The following is a 20,781-nucleotide window of genomic DNA, read 5'->3' as shown; positions in this document are numbered from 1 at the left end:
TTGCTACACTTGGCCTTTTATCTGTTCCACAGTATAAACTCTGACAGTCTAACACACTCTTTCTTTCTTTCACTGCTGGCTAGTGAAAGTGTGCATTTTCCAGTGACTGTGTAATTCTGTTTTGGACTGATGTCATGACTGCCACTCCAGCAGACCCATTAAAAGTAAAAAACATACACATCTAGAACTTAAGCTGTTACCCAAACCAGAAACTTGTGATTGCAGAGACAAGCTACACCAGCTTATAAATGGATTTTGATGTATGGCATCTGTTTTTCTGAGAAGTGCTGTAGATTCTTAAAAATTCAAACACGTGCAGTTTAAGAGCATTTAAACGCCAGAAAAAAACAGAACTGCATGAGAAAAATGTCTTCTCAGTTTGAATTCACTGTAACACTAGATTAAAAAGTGAGGCTATTGTTTGAAAAAAAAAAAAGCTTAATTAAGACAAACTGGGACTGAAATACAGGAGAAAATTCAGTGCTCCTTCAAAATAGAATCTCTTGGGGAATGCTGCACAAAGGGGAAGAAAGCTTTTAAAAAGTGTACTTGACAATACTGGTCAGAAGACAAGCTGCCAATAATCCATTTTCATGCACAAAACACTCATTTCACAGCATATACGTATTTGAAAAGATATGAACAGAAAAAATTCAAAGGCATGCTTTGGCAAATGGTTAATGAATACGCTTTCTTCCCCCCTAACTTAAAAAACATGCCATGGACATGAGGTTTTGCACTTTGTCACAGCAAGGACAGAGAACAGATAAATACAGAAGAGCTTTTCTTTAGATTTACAAATCATAAGGTCAGTAGAATTTCCAAAAAAGGAGATTATATATGTGGTACTAAAACTGTCATCAAAAGCAGTTGCTAAGAATTCTAGAAAAAACATTCATTAGGCTATTTCTGTCAATATCTTGCCCAAATATACAGAAGCCTAGACAACTGTGCCTTGAACTCAGGTGATGGTGGCTAATCAATGTAGCTGTAAATAGCAGAAAAATCAGCAGGGTTAACTATCTAGTTTTTCTCAAAACGGGGAGTACATCAGGTCAAGCGAAAGTAAGAGACAGGTTCAAGAAAAATGCACCAGTCACCTGGACATGGACAGCTAAAAAGCTGGACTAGCACAGCTTTAAGGTAGACTCTTAAGTATATGGATCAAGGCATTCTAATGAACAATCAAAAGAAATAGAGATCTTGGGGAAAAAAAACCTATCAACTCATCTTTGGTTTTGTTAACAAAAATTCAAAATATTTATGGCTGTGCACTGGATAAACAAAATCAACCTATCTGTAAGTCAACTTCCTAACAGAAGTTTTCTCAAGTGTTTTGAAACATACCAATCTAATTTATCTTAGAGTAGGAGCTTGCCACATTTTTTCCTTCCCATTCATCTCAAACATGTTATGGAAAAATAATAGTCAAGACAGTAGTGAAAATTTCTTTTTCACTACAGCTACACACAGAAGCAATTCCCTTTAAACTACTTTAATGATGTATATGACAGCAGCAGAGTAGTCAGAAGAGATCCAAACCAACAAGAGCATATGATTGACTACCTCTGGCTGTAACTGTCCTTGGGGACAGAGGGACTGGTATAATACTTCTTTAGCTGTACCTGCTGTGTGTGGCAGCACACCTACTTGTAATGTCAACTATATACATCACACACCTGAATGATGCCTAAAACAAGACAACAGTAATCTCATTATTCCAGGTGCCAACAAAGTACCACTTGAAGAAAAATACCATTCTCTAATGCAAGTGCTGGTACCCATTTTAGGTATCACAGGCAAAGACACAGCTGACAAGTCGTCTCTGTTAAAAGACACGGACATTCATAGAGGAAGGGGAAAAGCTTCAGAGAGATCCAGAGATCCACTGTGTAAATTATCAAGCTAACTTTTCTGAATTATTGCCAGTAAGTGCATGAAACATTCCAGTGGCATAATGCAAACAACAAAACAAAAACTACTTCATTTTCCTTCAGCCTCCCATCTCCTTTTCCTCCATCCTCTTCTTTCATGAAGAAAAAACATGGTCACTAAAGCATGCCTTCAGATACTTAGGGTTGAAGTATTTCCTTCTCCTTGTGTCAGTCTCTCTCTGGAGAAAAACCACAGCACTGGTCAAAGCTGATCAAAGCCTGGGACCTGACACTGGCAGAACACAAATCAAAGTTGTCTAGTTATACTTTTAAAGCAATACATTTCAAAGCAAGGACATTCCAAAACTGTGATGACTGCATTTACAGCATAGTTTCTTTCATCATCCTAAAAGTGTAATGACTTGCAAAATAAAAAAAACCCATCACACAGCAATTCTTAAATAATGTGAAAATATCACTGTGAATTTCTTTCTGCTTTTTGGGGTGGATTTTTGGTTTTGTTTGTTTGGGGGTATTTTGCCTGAATAATTTAACCTCTACAGTTCAGATGCCAGAGTGTCTTGGAGTTTAAAAAGTTTATTGACAAGTCTTCAAATATTGTTTCTCTGTATTCTGAAAAAATATCCCTAAATAATCAATAAACCAAGCAAAAGGAAGTTTCAGCTTCCTGATGCAAGCCAGTGACCAGCAGGGCATGACACTGACTAAGAACATGACCTAACTTTTCCAGTTCTCTCTCCACAGGTCCTGCTAGAAGACTTCACTATTTGTCTTATTCACAAACTGAATTAGATTCAGTGATTTTAGTAAAGTAGGTAGAAGAACACCTCTGAAGCAGGAATTTGGAATAAATCTTAAATTTAAGGCACAGCTTGAGCTGCATTGTAAGGTACGTGTTACAAATCCCATCCTTAATGCAATTAACAAGGGAACACCCAATAGAAAGCAAAGTGAGTGCTAACAGACATGAGTAATTTTATTCAGTCTTTCTGCTCCTGACAAATGACAAATGTCACTTCTCCAAAGCAGGAGAACTTTGCACACTTCCAGTTAGCAAGGAATAAAGTGAAGTTACTGCTGGGCTGTGATGTTCAGGGGCAAGTGCTGACCATCGGAGAGAGCTACAGGGCGATAAAGATCTTACACATGCCAAGCTGCTCAGGATGCACCACATATAGTCAGACAGCTGAAGACAGGACAAAGCCTGGGCTCTAACTGGGTAATGCAGCACATGAACATATGTTATCTTTCTTAACTTACCAAATCTCTTATTAAAAAACAGACCTTGGAACACAAAGCTAAACCCTTCTGGTCCCATTAGCTAAAGGCACAAACAGACATGAACCAAGATGGTACAGATATTTTAGATATTAAGATCAAATTACTGGTTTTCTGTATTCTTTATTAGAGCAACACTAGCTAAGTTTGCATGAAATGGTAACCAAGTGAAACAGAAAGCTGAATAGAAACTCCTGTGGAGTCACATTCAGCATATCTTAACTACCTCATGGCAGCTTCAAAATATAGAAAAATAGTTTGCAGTTAGCAGGAATATTTTTTCAAGTTAAAAATATTACTACCTTTATGAACACTGAAAATGTTGTTCAAAAAGAATAAGAGAATATGGGTTTAGTATACTAAAAACAAACAAGAATGAACAGAAGTTATTTTTAATCCTACTGTAAAAACACAATGGACCAATTCTCCTATCACCAACCACGGCCAACAGCAGGTGTTAGGAGACAATCACATATATAGGTCAAACATATACTGGTATTTTCCCACTAGAACTGGTCTCTCTAGATGACTTTCAATCACCCAACCTATGCAAATATGACTGAAAATAGTGACCTGCACAACTATATTTGTATTCTGTATTTTATTCTGAGAGCCTTGAACTAAGAATAATTTCATTATTAGCCAAGAAAATCATTCTTAAATGAGAAATAAGACACATCTGTTTTCATTTATTTTTAATTCATATCTCAGGAATACAAACCAAAGCTGTTCATTTAGGTATCTAATACTTTCATGTCCCTTTTAAAATGCCACACTTTCATAAAGCAGTGTAGGTGGATTAAGAGAAAATTATCCCACTACTGACCAAAGCAAGGTGGAAGCAAGAACACAAAATATTTGTGTTAATAGCATTTTGCTGGAGAATCACAAACCTCGCTACAAAAAGTTTGGTGCCCAGCCATGGAGTCTGTGAAATGCAAGAGGTTAGTGAAGAGGGCAGTGCAACATGAAGAAAAGCAACATCATGAGGATGGTTGTGCAGGGTACTGTGCTGCTCCTCCTGAAGTTTCTCTTCTGGGTGTGTGCTTTCAAGCATAGCCCATGAAACTGCCTTTACGACTGAACTAGTCTGAAGTTTACAACACACAAATTACTTTTGTTTTCAGTTTACCTCCTGAATCCACTTGCTATAGTACTACTGCTGTCATTCTGAAGGTAAAATTCTGGTTGAGAGTATTGCAGTTACTCCCATCCCCACCTTTTGTGGCATCATCTCTGGTAGCAAGGCCAGCCTGGATCACAATTTACACTGCTAACTGCTGTACAGTGCAATGAAGTCAAAAGAGCTGAGTGGGGGAATCCACAATATTTACAAGTAACAAACCCTACAACAAAGGTAAACACAAAAAAGCCAAAAGTGAATATTTTTATTCCTCTGTTTGCAATCCTAAGCTTTAAAGCCTGGTTCTCTGAATAAGTGGATCATGTAAATTTCCCAGGAAGATGGGTGGCTAAACAAAACCCCAGAATTAGGAAGACAAGTATCACTTGATATGGCATTATGTTAAGTCCTTGGAAGATGCTGGCTCTGACCTGTTCAATATAGGATGGTATTCTGTAGGTGTCTGAATTATTTCAAAGGAAAATGCTTACACCGACTTTCAAATAGGCCCACAGAAATAAACATACAACAATCAAATTCTCTCCCTACTGCTAGTCACTAATACAAATACATATTCTGCAGTATAGATAAACATTAAGACACCTTCTTGAGTAGGAATACAAGTCTTCTCTTTTTCTTACTAAAAGTTGATATATTATTTTGATTAATTACTTGTCATGGATTTGCTTGGCTGTCTAACAAAATGAGGGAATGCTTTTTCCGCCAGAACTAGGGGAAAAAAAAGTTATTCCTTTTCAGCAGATGAATTATGTCTTTGCTTTCCTCTGAAGAACTGGCTTTGGAATGGGTTTAGGCAACACCTTAAAAATAACATGGTCTGGATACTTCTTTTACTCTCCGGGAGGAGCAGTTCTAAGTAAACACTGGAAAGAAAACCTGGCTGTTTTGATGCTCAAAATAACTAAAACATTAAAGAATAGTTTATAAGCTCAAGTAATCTATGTGTAGAATACTGGTAAGTGAGAAGTTTCACCACTAGGAGAATGTGGGATATGTAATGACAGATGTTGGTAAGAAACCCCTTGACGGAATACATGTTGTTAACTATATACATTAACCAGTGTAGCTCTAGACTCCCAATGTTTTGTTCATGTCAAAATTTTACCTGCAAGCTGGATGTAGCAGAACGGTGCTTCTTTTCAATCCACAAATTGTTCATTATCATTCACAAACTAACAAAAGAACCACAACAAATTCACTGCTAGAGAACTCCTAACTACTGAATATGCCTTTCTTTTTAACCATGCTGTACCTTTCACTCTAGAACAAGTTAATCTTTTTCCTACATATACCTAGGAGGAGCTAGTTTATTTAGGGTGATATACAGGCTTTTCCCTTCTCCTGCCTAAGCACCATACACATTTTGGCACTCAGATCTCAGTTCAGAACAAGTGATTACTTCTCCAAGACAAAAAATTTTTCTTAAAGTATATCTTTTCAAGTCTCAGCTGTACTCCCAAAGGCCAAATGGAAACACACAATTCAGGCTTCTCTTAGTGCAGAGAGAACCAAAAGGAATTCACTTAAATTTAATAGAAGACTGTCCTGCTCTTGCTTGAGCAGTTAGCAATTAGCATTTTCAGCTAGTAATTAGTATTTTATTTTCTTTAAAAATTATGAGTCACATTCTGGAAAGCAGATGCTCTGTTTGACAGGGGACAGACTTAAAAGCAAAACTAAGCCTTTAAGCAAAGGGCAAGTTACTTCCAACCTTCTCTTTACTTACGGTAAGGTCTCCTGGGACTAAAAAGCATGGCTAGAAAATAGTTGAAGGACCCTTATGAAAGGGAAGTAGAAGACTATGCAGTTCATTCGAAACAGAAATGTTACTATTTTGTTTTCAATTAACTGATCAACATAAATCTTACTTAACAGCTGGGTATGACTCATTAGGCTCCTGCCACTCCTCTTTTCTATGCCAAAACACCTCTCAGCTTGTGGGGAGGACGACTTAGGAGCTGACTTCATGTAAGCTCATTCAATCAGGGCTGACCCCTGAATCCAAAAGCAGGAGCTGGCACAAAGAAAGCAGAGAAAGGGATTTTGAAAGTGTAAGTAGATAAAGAACTAATAAACACCATGGAACAGTATGATCTGGTGCAGATTCCCTAATGTATACCACAGTTGTACTCTCCCCAAAGCTCAAACACAGGGATGTCCTTTAGCACCTGCTATGGTGACTATTTATTGAGCAGCTATCAGTATCTACACAGTGTATATTTAAACATATATCCTATTGCTGTACATAAATTGTGACTTCTCCCCACTCACTTTCTGAGAGCTAATTTTTTAAACACCAGTGCATAACACTAGGTGCTCAGGAGTTAGTTCAGTGGAAAAAGTGATCAGATTGTTCCTCTGCCTGCTTGTCCATCAGCCTGCTGTCAGAACACAGGGAAGTTGCCAAGGGGTTGCACGCTCTTGACAGTTGCAGAGCAATTAAACCAGCATCTATCCCACTCAGATTCCCTGCTTTAGCACTCCATACCCTTAACAGTTAGAACAGAAATCAAGATTTCCAAAGCCAACCAAGACAAAAACCAAAACAAACACCACCACCACCCCAAACCCCCCCCAAAAAAAACCCCAAAACAACCTACAAATCCACCCAAAAGCTTCACAGAAGTTATTCATCCACCTCCTGTCTTCATTTGTTTTCAGATTTCATTTCATATTAGCCCTTCTAGTCAAAGAGTGTCCAGCACCTTCCTTCTCTCCTCTCATCTCCCTCATTTAGCATTTCAACAAATTTAGACCACAGAAATTTTATCTTTTGATTTTTCTTTGGATTTTCCTTTTTCTTTTCCTTTTACCTTTGGAAGCAAACTGAAAACACTTTTGTCAATATTTGGGCAAACAGGTCTTCTCTGTAAATACTAACCTAGTTACCTGAGAGAATAACCCTTACCAACATCATACCTGCTCTTAGTTTTAGTTTCTTTAATGCATTTTAAATTAAATGCCTGCATTTAAACTGAGTAACTTGAGAGGGAAACAGTACTTAAGAAAACACAAGTGTTGTCACCATGTCCTCCCTAGACACAGCCAAGCGCCAGTCAGCTCTCTTAGCTATAGACATATCCAACTGTTCCAACACAGTCACCTGATAATCCATCACTTCCAGCTCCTACAGACAATCACCATTTCCCCCAGGCTGTTTTCACGTGCTGTACCAATGACAGAGGCTTCTATCTACATGATAGAAAAAGGCATTATTTGACATTACCCTTTTGATGCAGAGATCCACAATACCCTCTCTGGGTAAAATCTGTCCTTTTTCTCATTAATCATGATGCCAGTCTCTGCTGTCTGCAGACACTGGCAATACCCTCTGCAGGCAGTATTTAATGACCTGTCTCTGTCTCCTCTCTGCAGATCTGCTGCAAGAGAATGCTCCAGTTCTGACACTGTCACCATGACTTCCTCAGCTCTGGGGGTACATTCAACAAGTCAGCACAGCAGGCTCTAGCAGCTATGGAAGTTGCTCTCAAAGAATAGCATGGCCTCAGTATCACATATAAAATCACATTAAAAATACATCTCAAGGTACCATCTCATTGCACATCTAACATTAATCTCAAGCAAATATAGGCCATATGAGTTCTAGATAAAATTCTAATTTAATACGAGAATGAGTTTCACAGGAAATAATTTCATTATTAAATTGAGTAACAAAAGTGTTCACCAAAATGCCACTTTTACATCAAAACTGGAGATGCAATTATCAAGTTCACTTACAGTTTGATCTTCACACTTTCAAACTTGCTTGACATGCTTAGAAGCCCACTTTTTTTGTAAACTTCTTTGAAATACAAAGCCATTTAGAGATAAAATACAACTGCATTCTTTTTCCACTGCATAATTCCCATCAAAAATATTTCCAGCGTTTCCATTTCTAATGGAATGACCTAATGAAAGTATCTGAAAACAGATGCTTTTCAAATTATCCTCAAAGCAAAACGGCTGGTTTCGTCCAGACTGCATGATGTTGCAAGTCCTAAAAAAAGATTATCACCAAGCTCCCCTCAGGTAAGTTCACTTCGCTCTATGCACTGTGCATCATCCACAAGGAATATAGAAATAAACCTCTATAAAAGTCCTTCTCTTCCCCTATTCAGGGTAAACAGACCTTAAGTACTCAAGTAATTGGTCCATTTTGATGGAATTACAGTATGGTTGTATGCAATTCTGTGATTATTCAGTGCAAACTGAAAGGTTAGATGCCCATACTTGGTGCTGTACAAAGACCGCTAGTGAAAAACCTTTGGGAGGGATACAAAGACCCTGATGGAAAAAGGCTTCTCTTTTTGCTGCCACAATTAAGTTCATTTTGTTATTTTGTGAAAGATCATGCTGGCAGTTTTCACTTCTTTGAGACTATATGTAACTTAATGGCTAGTGAAGTGGAAGATGATGATGAAAACTAGGATCTCTGATTTCACCCACACGGCACAGCCAGTTGGCAATATAGCATCTCTTCAACAGGCTCAACACATTTCCAAAACTCTAGGCTAGTGACCATCCACAGAAAAAGGTCAAATGAAAGTAATTCAGTTTCATGGCCTTCTGAGTCCTTTCTGCTTCTGCTGATCCTCCACCACAAATACAAACTGCTTCTTGGTGTGCTGTTGACATTCCATAAGCATCTCTTCTGTCTCTTGATCTAAATCTTCTCAGATCCTTCCATATGGGGCACAAAGGGAACGACACTCCTCTTTGCTAAGTCTAAAAGTTTCAACGAGGGGACTTGCCTTTTCAGATTAATCATAGTTCACAACATTCAGCTTTGAACAGTCTTTCCTTCTTTTGTAAGAATTCCTGGTGTGCTTAACAAGTCAGAAAACCGTAACATCACACTGAGATTTGTCCCCTCACTTAATATATGCTCTGTTCACCTACTGCTTTTTCAATACTGTCAAAAGAAAAACTTGATATTTCTATTTTCACACTACATTGCTTCATTGTCTTGACTCTCCCGCCCTGCCTCCTGTATTTTTATACATCACTTCTTTTGCCGCTGGAAAATTCAGCTGTCCTCTAGCTTTCAAAGTCACAGAGAGACAAAAAATTAATCAATTAAAAAAAAAATTTAATCTGTCCTTGAGAAGAGGAGGTCCTTTTTCATTTCCCTGTTCCTAACATCAACATACCTCTTAGGAATCAAGCATAAAATATTAAATGCATTTGAAAGAAAATCTTGATAGATATGAAAAGTTATTTTTCAGCTTGAAGTTATGAAGCAAAATTATTATTCCATATGCATCCACAAATAAAAAAGGAAATTAAAGCTTCAGTGATTTTGTTTCAAGATGATTCCAATTTAGTTTCAGGTGACTGTGTTTTTAAGATCAAGACATCCTAGGTCAAAGGAGGGTCTATACTGAAAGCCTGTTTAATCGAAAGTGTGACAAAGTATGCATAAAACATTTATTTCCCTTTGACTTCCAAAGCAGCACATAGCCTAGCTTACAGAAGTGTACATACTATGTTGCAGAGAAAAATATTTTTGTTGGTGAGTCCATATCAAACAGAAGGGTTTGTCCCAGAACTTTCATATTCCTTCCATTTTATTTTGTGCTATGCTTCAGTTCCTTTCACACACCTGTATCTCAACCACAACTCCTGCACAAAGCTGTAAGAGACTTACAACCACAACGCGGGGCATAAGCAGGTGAGAAATCATTCTTACGACATCAACATGTACCCAAGGAAGAGAATAACATGGAAAATGACACAACTAAACAGCTGGTGCCAGGTACCTGCCCACCAGACCCAGCTAGGAAGGTCTGCTAGTGGGGAACAAATACTTCTTGTTACAGCATCATAAAAGAACGATACCCAGAAATTACCTTTCATCAGTTAACATTCAATTGGCTTCAAGTAACAGAAAACAGGAAGAACTGCAGCACTGCCCATGGAAATAGTTTATAAATACAACGGCATCAGAGTTCTTGTGCTTGTGGGCTCTTAGTAATAAATGGCAGCATACAAGTAAAAGTAAACCTCATGGCATTTCGCTCAAACCATTTAATATGGTTTTCTCTTACACTATTTGCATTTTTTTTTCCACTTAAATTGAAAATCATAATTCACAAAGTTAAAACTGGTTACCCCTGTGGGCCTGAAGCACACCCAGTCAAAAAAAATGCAGATGTAAGCAAATTTCAGCAATTGCCATAAGGCTGACTGAAGCCTGGCTCTCTAGATTTGCACAGGAAACCTTTGTTGTATTTGGCAGCCACTCTCTTGTGGAGCTCTCAGAATTTTTTTTTTGTCCACAGACCTTATTGCTCAACAGAGGTTGAAAATTCAGCCAAAAAATGTCAGTTGCTGATACCTTTGCTATTTTACTTTGACAGCCTAGATTATTTTGGATATTTCCAAAGCTACACATCCTTTAGGACAAGATTATTTAACTTGCAAACTGTAACCTTTGGTCCTGCTCCTCAAGCCTGACAATTACTGAAGAGCACAGATTCCACAGAAGTCATCGTGTGGCTAACAAACAATCTGTTTTATAGAGAGCCTGAATACGTATCAAATTCTGCCTTGCCAGCCAAGTTCTGCAGTTCCTCCTATACCAACATGTAAGACACTAAACATTTCCGATGGCTTTCTCTTGTCCATGCAGGAGTGCCTGGAAACACTGCGGTTACAAAATACCCAGTCTCTGGGGAAGGGAGGGTCTCAAATTGCTCAACAGCCAGTCTGCTGGCTGACCAAACAGAAGATTTTCATGGCTCTGGCAGGAGCTCTGTCTGGCCTTTCACAGCCAGTAACCATGAGCTCTCCTAAATCATGACAGCTGCAAGTCTTAGGGAAGAATGGAGGCAAAATATTTATCCACAAATGTCAAATATGATCTTATTTATTCATCCCTGAGATAGGAAATACCTATGTGGTATGTCAGTCTAACTGATAGAAGTGGGCATGTGGCAGAATCTTGCTGAAATTAAAGGGCATTAGCTACCCAGACACCTACCTATTAAGGCAGCAAAACAGCAGGACACACCATACCCTAGATTGTGGGCTGTGCTGGGGACATTTTTCTTCAGAGACAGAGGAAACTTCTAGGGAGTGTCAGTTTATTTACCACTGATACTGATAAAGAAACTAGTGAAATATTTGAAATTTGGAAGGAGACAATTTGAAAATGAAAAAGAATAGTATGTTAAGCAGGAAAAATATAGCAGTGGCACAGTAAACACACTCAGCTTCACAAAAAAAAAAAAAAAAACCCAAACATATAACACATTTAACAGTTTTACTGCAGTGTACAAGCAGAATAGCACTGAAGACAATGAAAGGCAATTGTGAATCTAGAAGTGAAACTACACAGAACATACCACAAGAATTTATACTAATTACCTTCAAAGAGGATAGAATAGAACTTGAAGTAATAAGGCCAAACTAAAATCTGCCATAGAAACCATAATAGCTTGAGGATGTATTAACTTACTCACAGCAAGCCATGAATTAAATACATAGTCAAGATAGGAGAAGGCATTTACATGAAAGAAAAAAAACAAACGGAACCAAGACAAATAAGCAAATAATTGCAATGAAAAAGGGTTTGGATAAGAATTTAGAAGAACAAGTATCTCAGTAAGATTCTCTCTCACAGGAGCAACAAGTATGGACGCTCAGGTGAATCAGATTAAGATTACTTTTACCACAATGTACAAAGAATCTAAATCGGCATAAATTTACAAAGGTGCCCTAAAACAATACAACCTAATGTGCTTATTCAAAAAGACTTTTTAGTCCAACAGAAAGAGAGCAAAACTATATTTAAGCATAATTTTGAACAGAAGACTGACTTAGTGTTCATGAATACCAAAGTAATCCAAATGAACAATTCCATTCCACAGAGCATTTTCTCTCACCTCCATTTAATTAATTAGAAACTGTATCCAACATCTGGTAAATTCCACCACTTCTGAGACTTCTAAAAGTAGGGGGGTCTAACAGTGTTTGCTCCAGATGAACCAAAAGCATGGTTTGTAGCAGCTTCAGGTTCTTGCTGCAATAATGCATTTCAGGAATAGCATGAAATAAGTCCAGAAGTTCATGCAACTACTTGTGTTGGGATCCTTCAATAAGACCTGCCATCATTTGAAGACAGCAAAGACTGTGCTACTGCTGCCTTCAAAAATATGGTGCTATCCTTGTTAGTTCATTGGAGCAATGCCTTCCTCCTAAGCCACAAAATCAGCTGCAGTTCATTACTATGAACTCTCACTCTCTCAGGGCCCTCCAAGTGCACCATGTGGATATAGAGCACGCTGTGCCAGTAGAACATGCAGCCTTCAGAAAAAAAATGCCCTAATTAAAGCTACAGAACATTAGCAACATCAGTGATAGCAACAATTGCTAAAGGCAACATGAGCATAAACCCAAAGGCAATCTTTGTTCCACCAGCTACCAAGTTCTGGCAAACTTTGGGAAAGAGTATGTGAAGGATATAATGGATGTGCATAGCATTTTAGAAGATCCTTTAGACAGAATTAGTGCCTGTGGATGAAGAATGTGAAAAGAGCAGGTATGCAGTACTACAAGTGAGCAGCCATGTCTGGGTTAGGCAGGACAGAATTTGGAGGGTGTAGCGCCTAAACCACATTTCACACAACCTGTTACTTGCACATTAGCTAGGAGATATTCTCCTGTTAATTTACACTTTTCAGTTCAATAGGCCTTAAAATACAAAGCTATTCCATGATGACTAACTGTTGTTTCTAACAGTTACAAAGCCCCAGTTCAGAATACATCATGGTTCATGCTGGTTTTCTCCTGTTAGTTAAAGCAGCAGAATTTACTCAGGCTACTAAAAACATTGTGCTTTAAAAGATACCACACAACTCTGAAATAAACAGCACACTTGGACTCACTCTTCCCTCCAAAATCCTTCTTTCAATAGAAATCATGGTAACAACCATTTGGCAACAGAGCAGTTTTCCCTGCTATGAAACTCAATACAACTATTCAGAAAAAATCCACTCTGCAGCTGCTGCAAGAGAAAAATCCAAACCTTAACAACAGGCATCTGGACTTGGTGCTTGGAAATAATTTGGGAAATGAGTCTTACCTCAGTTTGAATACACTTACAAACTAAAGTTCTGTTGGCATTTTTTATCTCAGAGAAGACACAAATAGCAAAGGGAATCCACCCTTCAGAGTCAGTCCATTTGTGTCAGACAGATGCCACAAATGCCAAGGCATCAGTGCAAAATTTAGGAAAAAAGTAGAGGGTACATTTCTTTTAAGAAATAGATGTATGAGAGAAAGGAACAAGTAACCCTTGTAGCTGCAGTATCAGAAAAGGAAAAGTGGATATTTACTTGACCCATTACATTACATTACTCAGGACACCCACCAGTTCTGAAGTATCACTAACTCGGATCTATGAACCCTTGAGGCTCCTCTTAGAGTTCTCTCCCATTAAAGATAACCACCTCCAGTAAGGAATATTTTAAAATTAATTAATGAAACACTGAAGAAAAAAAGAAGAGTCTATGCTTGCTCAATGAATTCCTTCTTGAAAAGTAGCGCCGTGGCTATCCTGATGAACTAATGCATAAAAAGTACATTGTTTCCATGAGTTCCAAGATTTTGCAATGAGACTTTTCACAAAGACACTAAAAGCTGCACCAAGATCCCAGTCTCTTAGGCCAGCTTTCATCCCATCACTGGGCATGTAATCCAGTGCTGGCCCTTGTTCTTGCTGGCTTCAAGAATGGGACAGGATTTTTTAAAATGGGATGATTATCAGTAGTAGGGAATTAACACAAGTCGGTTGAGAAGAGAACAGTAAACCTTGTATCTCCTGCTTTGTTGTTGGAAACACTTATAGCAGGAGAACACTGTTTACACACAGTAATGCATGGTTACAGCTGGTTTGTATCAGAGGAAAGGCTGTGAACATTTGTTAGACTACAGGCACAACATTTCTAAAAGACTGAGAGTCTCTCCTTTTAAGCCAGAATCTTTTTGTGACTATTGCAGTACTTACCTTCCCTAGGTGAAGAAAGCTTTGTCTCCTCTGCTACCAGTAAGAAAAAAATTAAATCTTCAAAGACATGAGACAGGAGATACTAAAGATTCAGCAGCTGCTTAACATAAATAAAATGGAGGCCCATTTTAGCACTGCTTCCATTAAACTGTATCCTTACTTACTAACACCCACTATTTAAAGAACAAACCCTTGAAGCAAGACCTCCACATATAGTAAAATAGAGTATGCCTGTCTTTTTGTAGCAGAGTCTCTGCACTGAACAGTTCCAGTTCAGAAGGAAGTTAGAGGTGCAGGTTCTGTTTGGCTTCTCAGGTTATTTTTTGAATACTCAACATCTGTTTCAGCAGTTATGAGTTGCTCCGTTCGCATTTTTGTGGAAAGGAAAAAGTGTCCAGCAGTAGCCAATGCCTTATTGATAACGTAACTTAAAGTCTTTAAGTGTCACAGCTAATTAGGAAATACTTATTATCATTTATTTCAGAGCTTCTTTTCATTACCAGAATACAGGAGAGACACCAGAACACAAAACCAGCCTCACGCCTCTACACCTGACTGGTATTAATAAGCAGTTAATAGCCATGGGATTTGACTAGCATTGCCATTACAAATGTGTACAAGACATCATCTCTGTTTTTCAATTAGGAAAATGAGCTGTATAATGCATGTGGAGTGACACTGTCTCCACGCTATTGGGTTAATCTAGAAGACTCTTGGCACTTTACCTACCAGGCATTTGTTCCTCCAGTTGAAACCCTGACTCTTCTGTAAATGCCTTGGTGTAAGGCACATACTGATGCAGAAAATGCAGATGATGCACTATGACAGCTGGTGAGGGGTCAGTCCAGAGAGATGGTCCCAAAAGGAATCGCCTTCCTGAGGCCCGGTGTCTTCCCTCAGCTGCTGGCTAGGAGGGCCCGTGCAGAAGCTGTCAGCTCTTTAGTGATTGTCAGCTCGTGATTCCAGCTCAGCTCTGCAGGGCAGCCTCCAGGCCAGACCAGAGAGAGACGAGAGGCCCGTGTAGCTGTTCCACACAAGGCAGCTTTATTGGTCCGTACCCAGCGAAGGGAAGCCAGGGATGAGCATCTCTCTGCCCTCTCAGGGGCAGGGGGCTAGCTCTTATAGGGATACAGGGGGTGGGTGTCAGAGGGTAAAGGCCAATGGGCTACAAAGGATCTGCATAGGGTCTCCCAGAGGGTTCTGGGTCTGTCTTCTTCTCTTGCCGTAACTGAAAAGTGGCTGCCTTTCCAGGGGAGTTCTCCTGGGAGATTGAGCAATCTCCTTATCTCAGCAGATGTCCCTCCAGGGCAGTGGCTGGGCATACCCTACAATGCACAGCTTGTAGAAACCACCATATGGGAACACATACACAGGACCATATAGAGTCGCCACAGCAAGGCTAGAAGGTTATTCGTTATTCACAACCTGGATACAACAGCCCAGCTGTGCCCGTATGGAGGTCAGTTGGTACCACATCTCCACAAAATGCCCTTTTCAAGGGAAAGGCACAATCCAATGAATGAAGAAAAGGTCAACTACATCCACACCACCCCAAGGTGAGCTCCTGCTGTCATTATATGTTACAGTATTTTCTATTCTAACTACTAGAAATGGTCAGAAAACAAATTCTATTCCCTCTTTCCCATAAAAAAAAAAAAAAAAAAAAAAAAAAAAGGAATGCATGAAATGGGAAGAAATTTCAGTGGAATCCATGTTGTCAAATTCTTATATGAAATATCCATTTTATTTACTTGCAAGGCTTCTCACTTGTGTCATTACCTCCTTACGAGGTAACTGATATCTCCTTATCTTAAAAAGTTGGTAACAAAAATTCCAAACAGCTCTATCATCAAACTAAATGTACTGCAGTACGTATTGGCCAATATTTCCAAGGTACTTAGAGAACTTGTAAAATCAAACTAGTATGGGATGACATCATAATCAAGAACTCTGTAGTATTAAACAGTTCATGATCTTCAAAAGAAAAAAGGACATTCAAATCAACTATTTAAATTAAACTGAAATTATACTGTTTACTCTTTCACAATTTATCAGACATCAAAACATACAGACGGGAAATTATTTTAAAGAGCAACTTCAGAATCACTATCAAGATTCAAATTTCCATTTATAAAGTTTGCCTCTACTCATTCTCACCATATGCTTAGTCCCCCTAGTTAGAGATGTTTCTAAACAAAACTTCTTTGAAAAAGTGGTTTAAGTGTTTACATTTGTTTTGCCATCACCTGTGGAGCACTGCTAAGGAAACAGAGCATGTCACACAAGAGAGTCCCTCCAAGGTGCCTGCCTTCCCTTTGACAGCAGCGGATCCCGTAGGAGAACATCAGTGTGCTGTTTATGGCAAGGCTGGCTCAGAACAGAGAGCTCTGAGGGGCACCACACCTTTGGCAAGCTCCCCTTTTCGGGGGCTCTGGACTTCAAACACGGAGTTGTTCATGTTGCAGTCGTTCTTCCAGCACCCTCTAGTGCTGACGGCGGCTTTGACTCGTTTCTATAATGGGGACACCCTCTCTCTATAAACCAAGCCTCCCCTCCCCGCACAGCTGCTTTGCCAACTTGGAAACTATTAATGTGTCCTGCTGCAGGACCTTCCCACAACACCACGTGTTCCTGCCGCATACCCACTTCTCATCTCTGTCATGTTAATTTTTCTTTCAGCAAATGAGATGCTACATTTTGTGTACCACAAAGAAAACAATGTGATTTCCCTTCAAATAAATATATTCCCCAAACTGAAGTCAACATATGAGTAGACTGTCTTTGCTTTAAGTTTACTTAGGCAGATCAGTACTCAATTATTTGAGTCAGTCACATCACCTCCTACATGAAGGCATTATTTAACAAGCAGCCTTTCTTAGCACTGATTTCCTTACAGAAGACTTCAAGGCATGTATTTCAGACCCCTCTTGTCTTTGCAGCCACAAGCTGGTTGAGAAAGACACAAAATGGAAGACAAAAAGCCATTTGAGTGTTACTGTGGAGTTTACAAACAGAACAGATTTTGAAGTGTACCAGATACCTTGCCCCATGATGAAATGTTGGCCAACCAGCATCCCAGTGGGAAAGCAGAGTACAGGGGACAACAAGGGAGTTACCACAGCTCCCAGGCTTCAGATAGTGATACATAGCTGGATATTCTATTAAGGAGCAAGGCTGAGATCACATAGGGTACAGGAAAGTCAGAAACCTGCTGAAAAAAGTCAAATATAAAATGTAATTAGTATTTCAAATTAGACATCTGTCCTGTGTTGTACCACTGACTTAATGAACTGCAGCGGTACTGTAGTGTATCACACCCTGCTTTAAGGGACGGTCATTCTGCTTCCTTGAAGTCACAGTGTTTTTTCCTCTTAATCACTCTTACACTGTATTATTTCCATGGGATTTCACAAGTGTTGGAACAGTTTAGAAACTTACGGTCTAGACAGAGTACATAAACCTAACTAGTAACACTTGTTTAGAAAGAACTTGCCTCTTTCCTGAAGGATTTCCTTCTAAGTTGGTAACATATTTAAAATTATTCTATTTTTATTTACAACATTAAAAATAGATGTCTCAGAACTACAGCTGCATTCTCCCCAACTAGGGAAACTATAGTTTACCTATAATTACTTACACAAATACACAGTGAATTCTAAATGCAAACAATCTTTGGCCAAAACTATTTGCTATGATCTATGAGCTATTTGCCCAATTCATTGCAATACAATTTTTTTTAAATTTGCAAAAATACACCTTGTAATACTTACAATCACATTCAATTGATTAATTCCTCCTAAATAACCAACAGCTGAATACACTAGAATCCTTACTGAATCAAGTTACTTCTTTGGGAAAGACAAGAGCAAATTTCTGCAGACAGACAAACCTATGAATTTTGTATACTGGAAATGTAAATTTAAACAAATAAATTATAAAAAGCATACAAACCCACCCCTTCAAACAAATAAAAACAAACAACAGGTAAGATTAGTTTTGCTGCTTACTCACTTGAATACCAGATAATACTTTCAATATCTCCTACTGCCTCAATTTCCAAAAACTGGGACAAGTAAGCTTTAGTTCTTTATACACCTGTGCACTAAACCACACTTAAAATACAGGTTATGACAATGAATTAAAGACTAAGTGCATCTAAAAAAAAAAACCAACTTTTTTTTTAAAACACACCGTGTGTGTTCATTATTTATTAATAGTTATATATAATTATGTCTCATATATAATTAATTATTTCCAATTAGTATTATTTCCTAATAAATTTATTGCAGCTATTTTAACTTTGACTACAAAAGCCTTTTAAACTCTGCCATAGTGACCCAATCTCATTCACAGTCATGTTCCATATTTAGAATAGGACTACTAATAACTTTGGGCAGCATTACTTGGAATTACACAGAGCATCTACAGTTGAAAAAGCCCTGTGTATAGTAACAAGCAAGCAGTCTTTTGTTACTGAAATCACATTAATTGCAGCTGCATTACTGGGTTTTTCTGCTGAAGTGTGGGAAGGAAAATCGAATTAATTGTGCTTCTGGAGGCAGAGAAACCCAGTCCTGAAAGCAGTGGCAGTGCTGTGGGAGAACAGTGCTGTGCACTGGTGCTGGTGGTATATGGTTTGTTTTATCTATCTGTGCTCCTGCCCTAGGATATGTTTGGGGGTAGTCTTGATCTCTGCATGGTTTATCAGCTTCAAAGCTTATGGCAGATTTCCTAAAATGATAAAAATAAATGTGCATTGCAAAAACATATGCATGAAGATGCACAAGGTATTTGCCTTTCTCCTTCATTAAGGGGAAAGATGAACAGGCCAAGTTTCTGTGTTTTAAATAGACTTGACTATGTTTAGTGTAGACCTGGACTAAAGAGTCCCATTCACATAATAGTGTGGATTAAAGGGACTGTCCTTTCCTAGAAACCTTGCTTTTTTCCCCCTATGACAGAACTCTGGCTTTACTCAGTGCCTCTGGCTCAGAACTTGGACATGATGTACTGTCCCATACAGGAGGAGCACTAGCTTGCATCTGCCTTTGGGTTCTAAAATATTCACCAGAATGAGAGCACGACACAACTGTTAAACCCAACTGCAATTAGGCAGAACTTGTAGATTCTGCTCTCAGCTCCAGAGAGAGTGCACTGTTTAATTGTCAAAGCATCTGAGATTGGCAGCCAGGTTCCTGGGTGCATTGTGCTCTCTCACACTCATCCCCCGTTCCCTATGACCACAATACTCCACGGTGTGTGCTACTGTCCCTACACAATCCTCAGTTAACTTCTGAACTAGGATTCAGTCCGCAGGCAAGAAAAGGACATAACTTGGTTTACAGCAGGACGATCACAACTACCTCCCCCAGAACGCACCTGTCCCTATTACTGTCTGTGAAGGGCGACTGTTTAAAAATCAATTACAAGCATACCAGAGATACCTTCAATGGCGTAAACAGCCGCCAAAACTACACAGCTGCGCAAGAACTGCAATTGCTGTTCCAAAGCAGCAGTGAAGGACCCAGACACCATAAATCACGGTGTATTCCAGACATTCACATTGTTTCTAACAGCGGTTTTTCTCCAGATACGAGAACACGATGTGCTCCGTAACTCAGCAAACCCACAGCTCGTCCACGTCGGCGAACGAGGGGGGTTTTAGCGAAGCTTACCCATCAGTTTCCTCTGCTCAGCCTTTCTGCCCACTTAAACAAGGGAGTTAACGCATTTTTCTCCTCAGACAGGCGCAATTCCAAACCCAGCCAGAAGACTCTCCCTTGCAGTGCCCTGGCAGCCCGTGCCACGCCCTGAGGTCAGGGGGGACCGGAGTGCTCAGGGAGTGACAGCGGCACAGCCCCGCTCAGCGCTCCCGCCGCCTTTTATCCTGGGAATGGCCGGAGACAGCGGCCAGGGGATGTTTCAGACGAAGGGCTGAGCATGGCAGTGGGCATGAGCAGCATCCCCCGGGCAGGGGCAGCAGCCCCGCAGACGCCCTAGCTCCCCAGCTCCCCGCACTCACCGGCGCTCTGAGGGGCGCTCGGCAGGGGCACTAATGGAGGTTGGAGCGCCCTCTACAAACTATCTGACAGGAGGCTGTGGGCAGGTAAGGGGCGGGCTCTGCTCCCAGGCAACCGACGAGAGGACACATTCTCAAGCTGTGCCAGCGGAGGGGCATTAAGAAGAATTTCTTCAGAGAAAAAGTGGTTGTAAGGGGTTGCTCAGGGAGGTGGCGGAGTCACCGTCCCTGGAGGTGTTTAAGGAGAGTCTCGACGCGGCACTGGGTACCAGGCTCTGGCTGATGAGGGGGTGTTGGGGCCGTTCCCCACCTGCGCCGCTCCTGTGTCTCCGTGAGGGGGCGCGCGCGCAGCCCGCCCGCAGCACGCGGCGGCGGCGGCGCCAATCAGCGCCGGCCGGGGCGGGGCGGGGCCGGCGCGCGGGTGGCGGCGGGACAA

At 39.9% G+C, this 20,781-nt stretch overlaps 2 protein-coding genes across 2 annotated transcripts in view; one reads left to right on the top strand and one right to left on the bottom strand.

Annotated features, from left to right (window-relative positions):
• Nucleotides 1–20,084, bottom strand: part of COL5A2 (collagen type V alpha 2 chain) — a 172,134-nt gene extending 152,050 nt beyond the window's left edge. The window contains exon 1 of the mRNA XM_042040857.1: nucleotides 20,002–20,084. The gene's annotated coding sequence lies outside the window, so the exon portion shown is untranslated. The remainder of the gene's footprint in view (nucleotides 1–20,001) is intronic.
• A 96-nt stretch (nucleotides 20,085–20,180) lies between these two features.
• The window catches only part of WDR75 (WD repeat domain 75), a 17,545-nt gene continuing 16,944 nt past the window's right edge, over nucleotides 20,181–20,781 (top strand). The window contains exon 1 of the mRNA XM_042040858.1: nucleotides 20,181–20,432. The gene's annotated coding sequence lies outside the window, so the exon portion shown is untranslated. The remainder of the gene's footprint in view (nucleotides 20,433–20,781) is intronic.

This window comes from Corvus kubaryi, unplaced genomic scaffold, assembly GCF_017639235.1.
Source record: "Corvus kubaryi isolate FWS band 111438036 unplaced genomic scaffold, C.kubaryi_AGA036_p1.0 37396, whole genome shotgun sequence".
Taxonomy (NCBI): Eukaryota; Metazoa; Chordata; class Aves; order Passeriformes; family Corvidae; genus Corvus; species Corvus kubaryi.
Note: the sequence above shows the minus strand (reverse complement) of the source record. Positions and strands in the feature narration are given on the sequence as shown.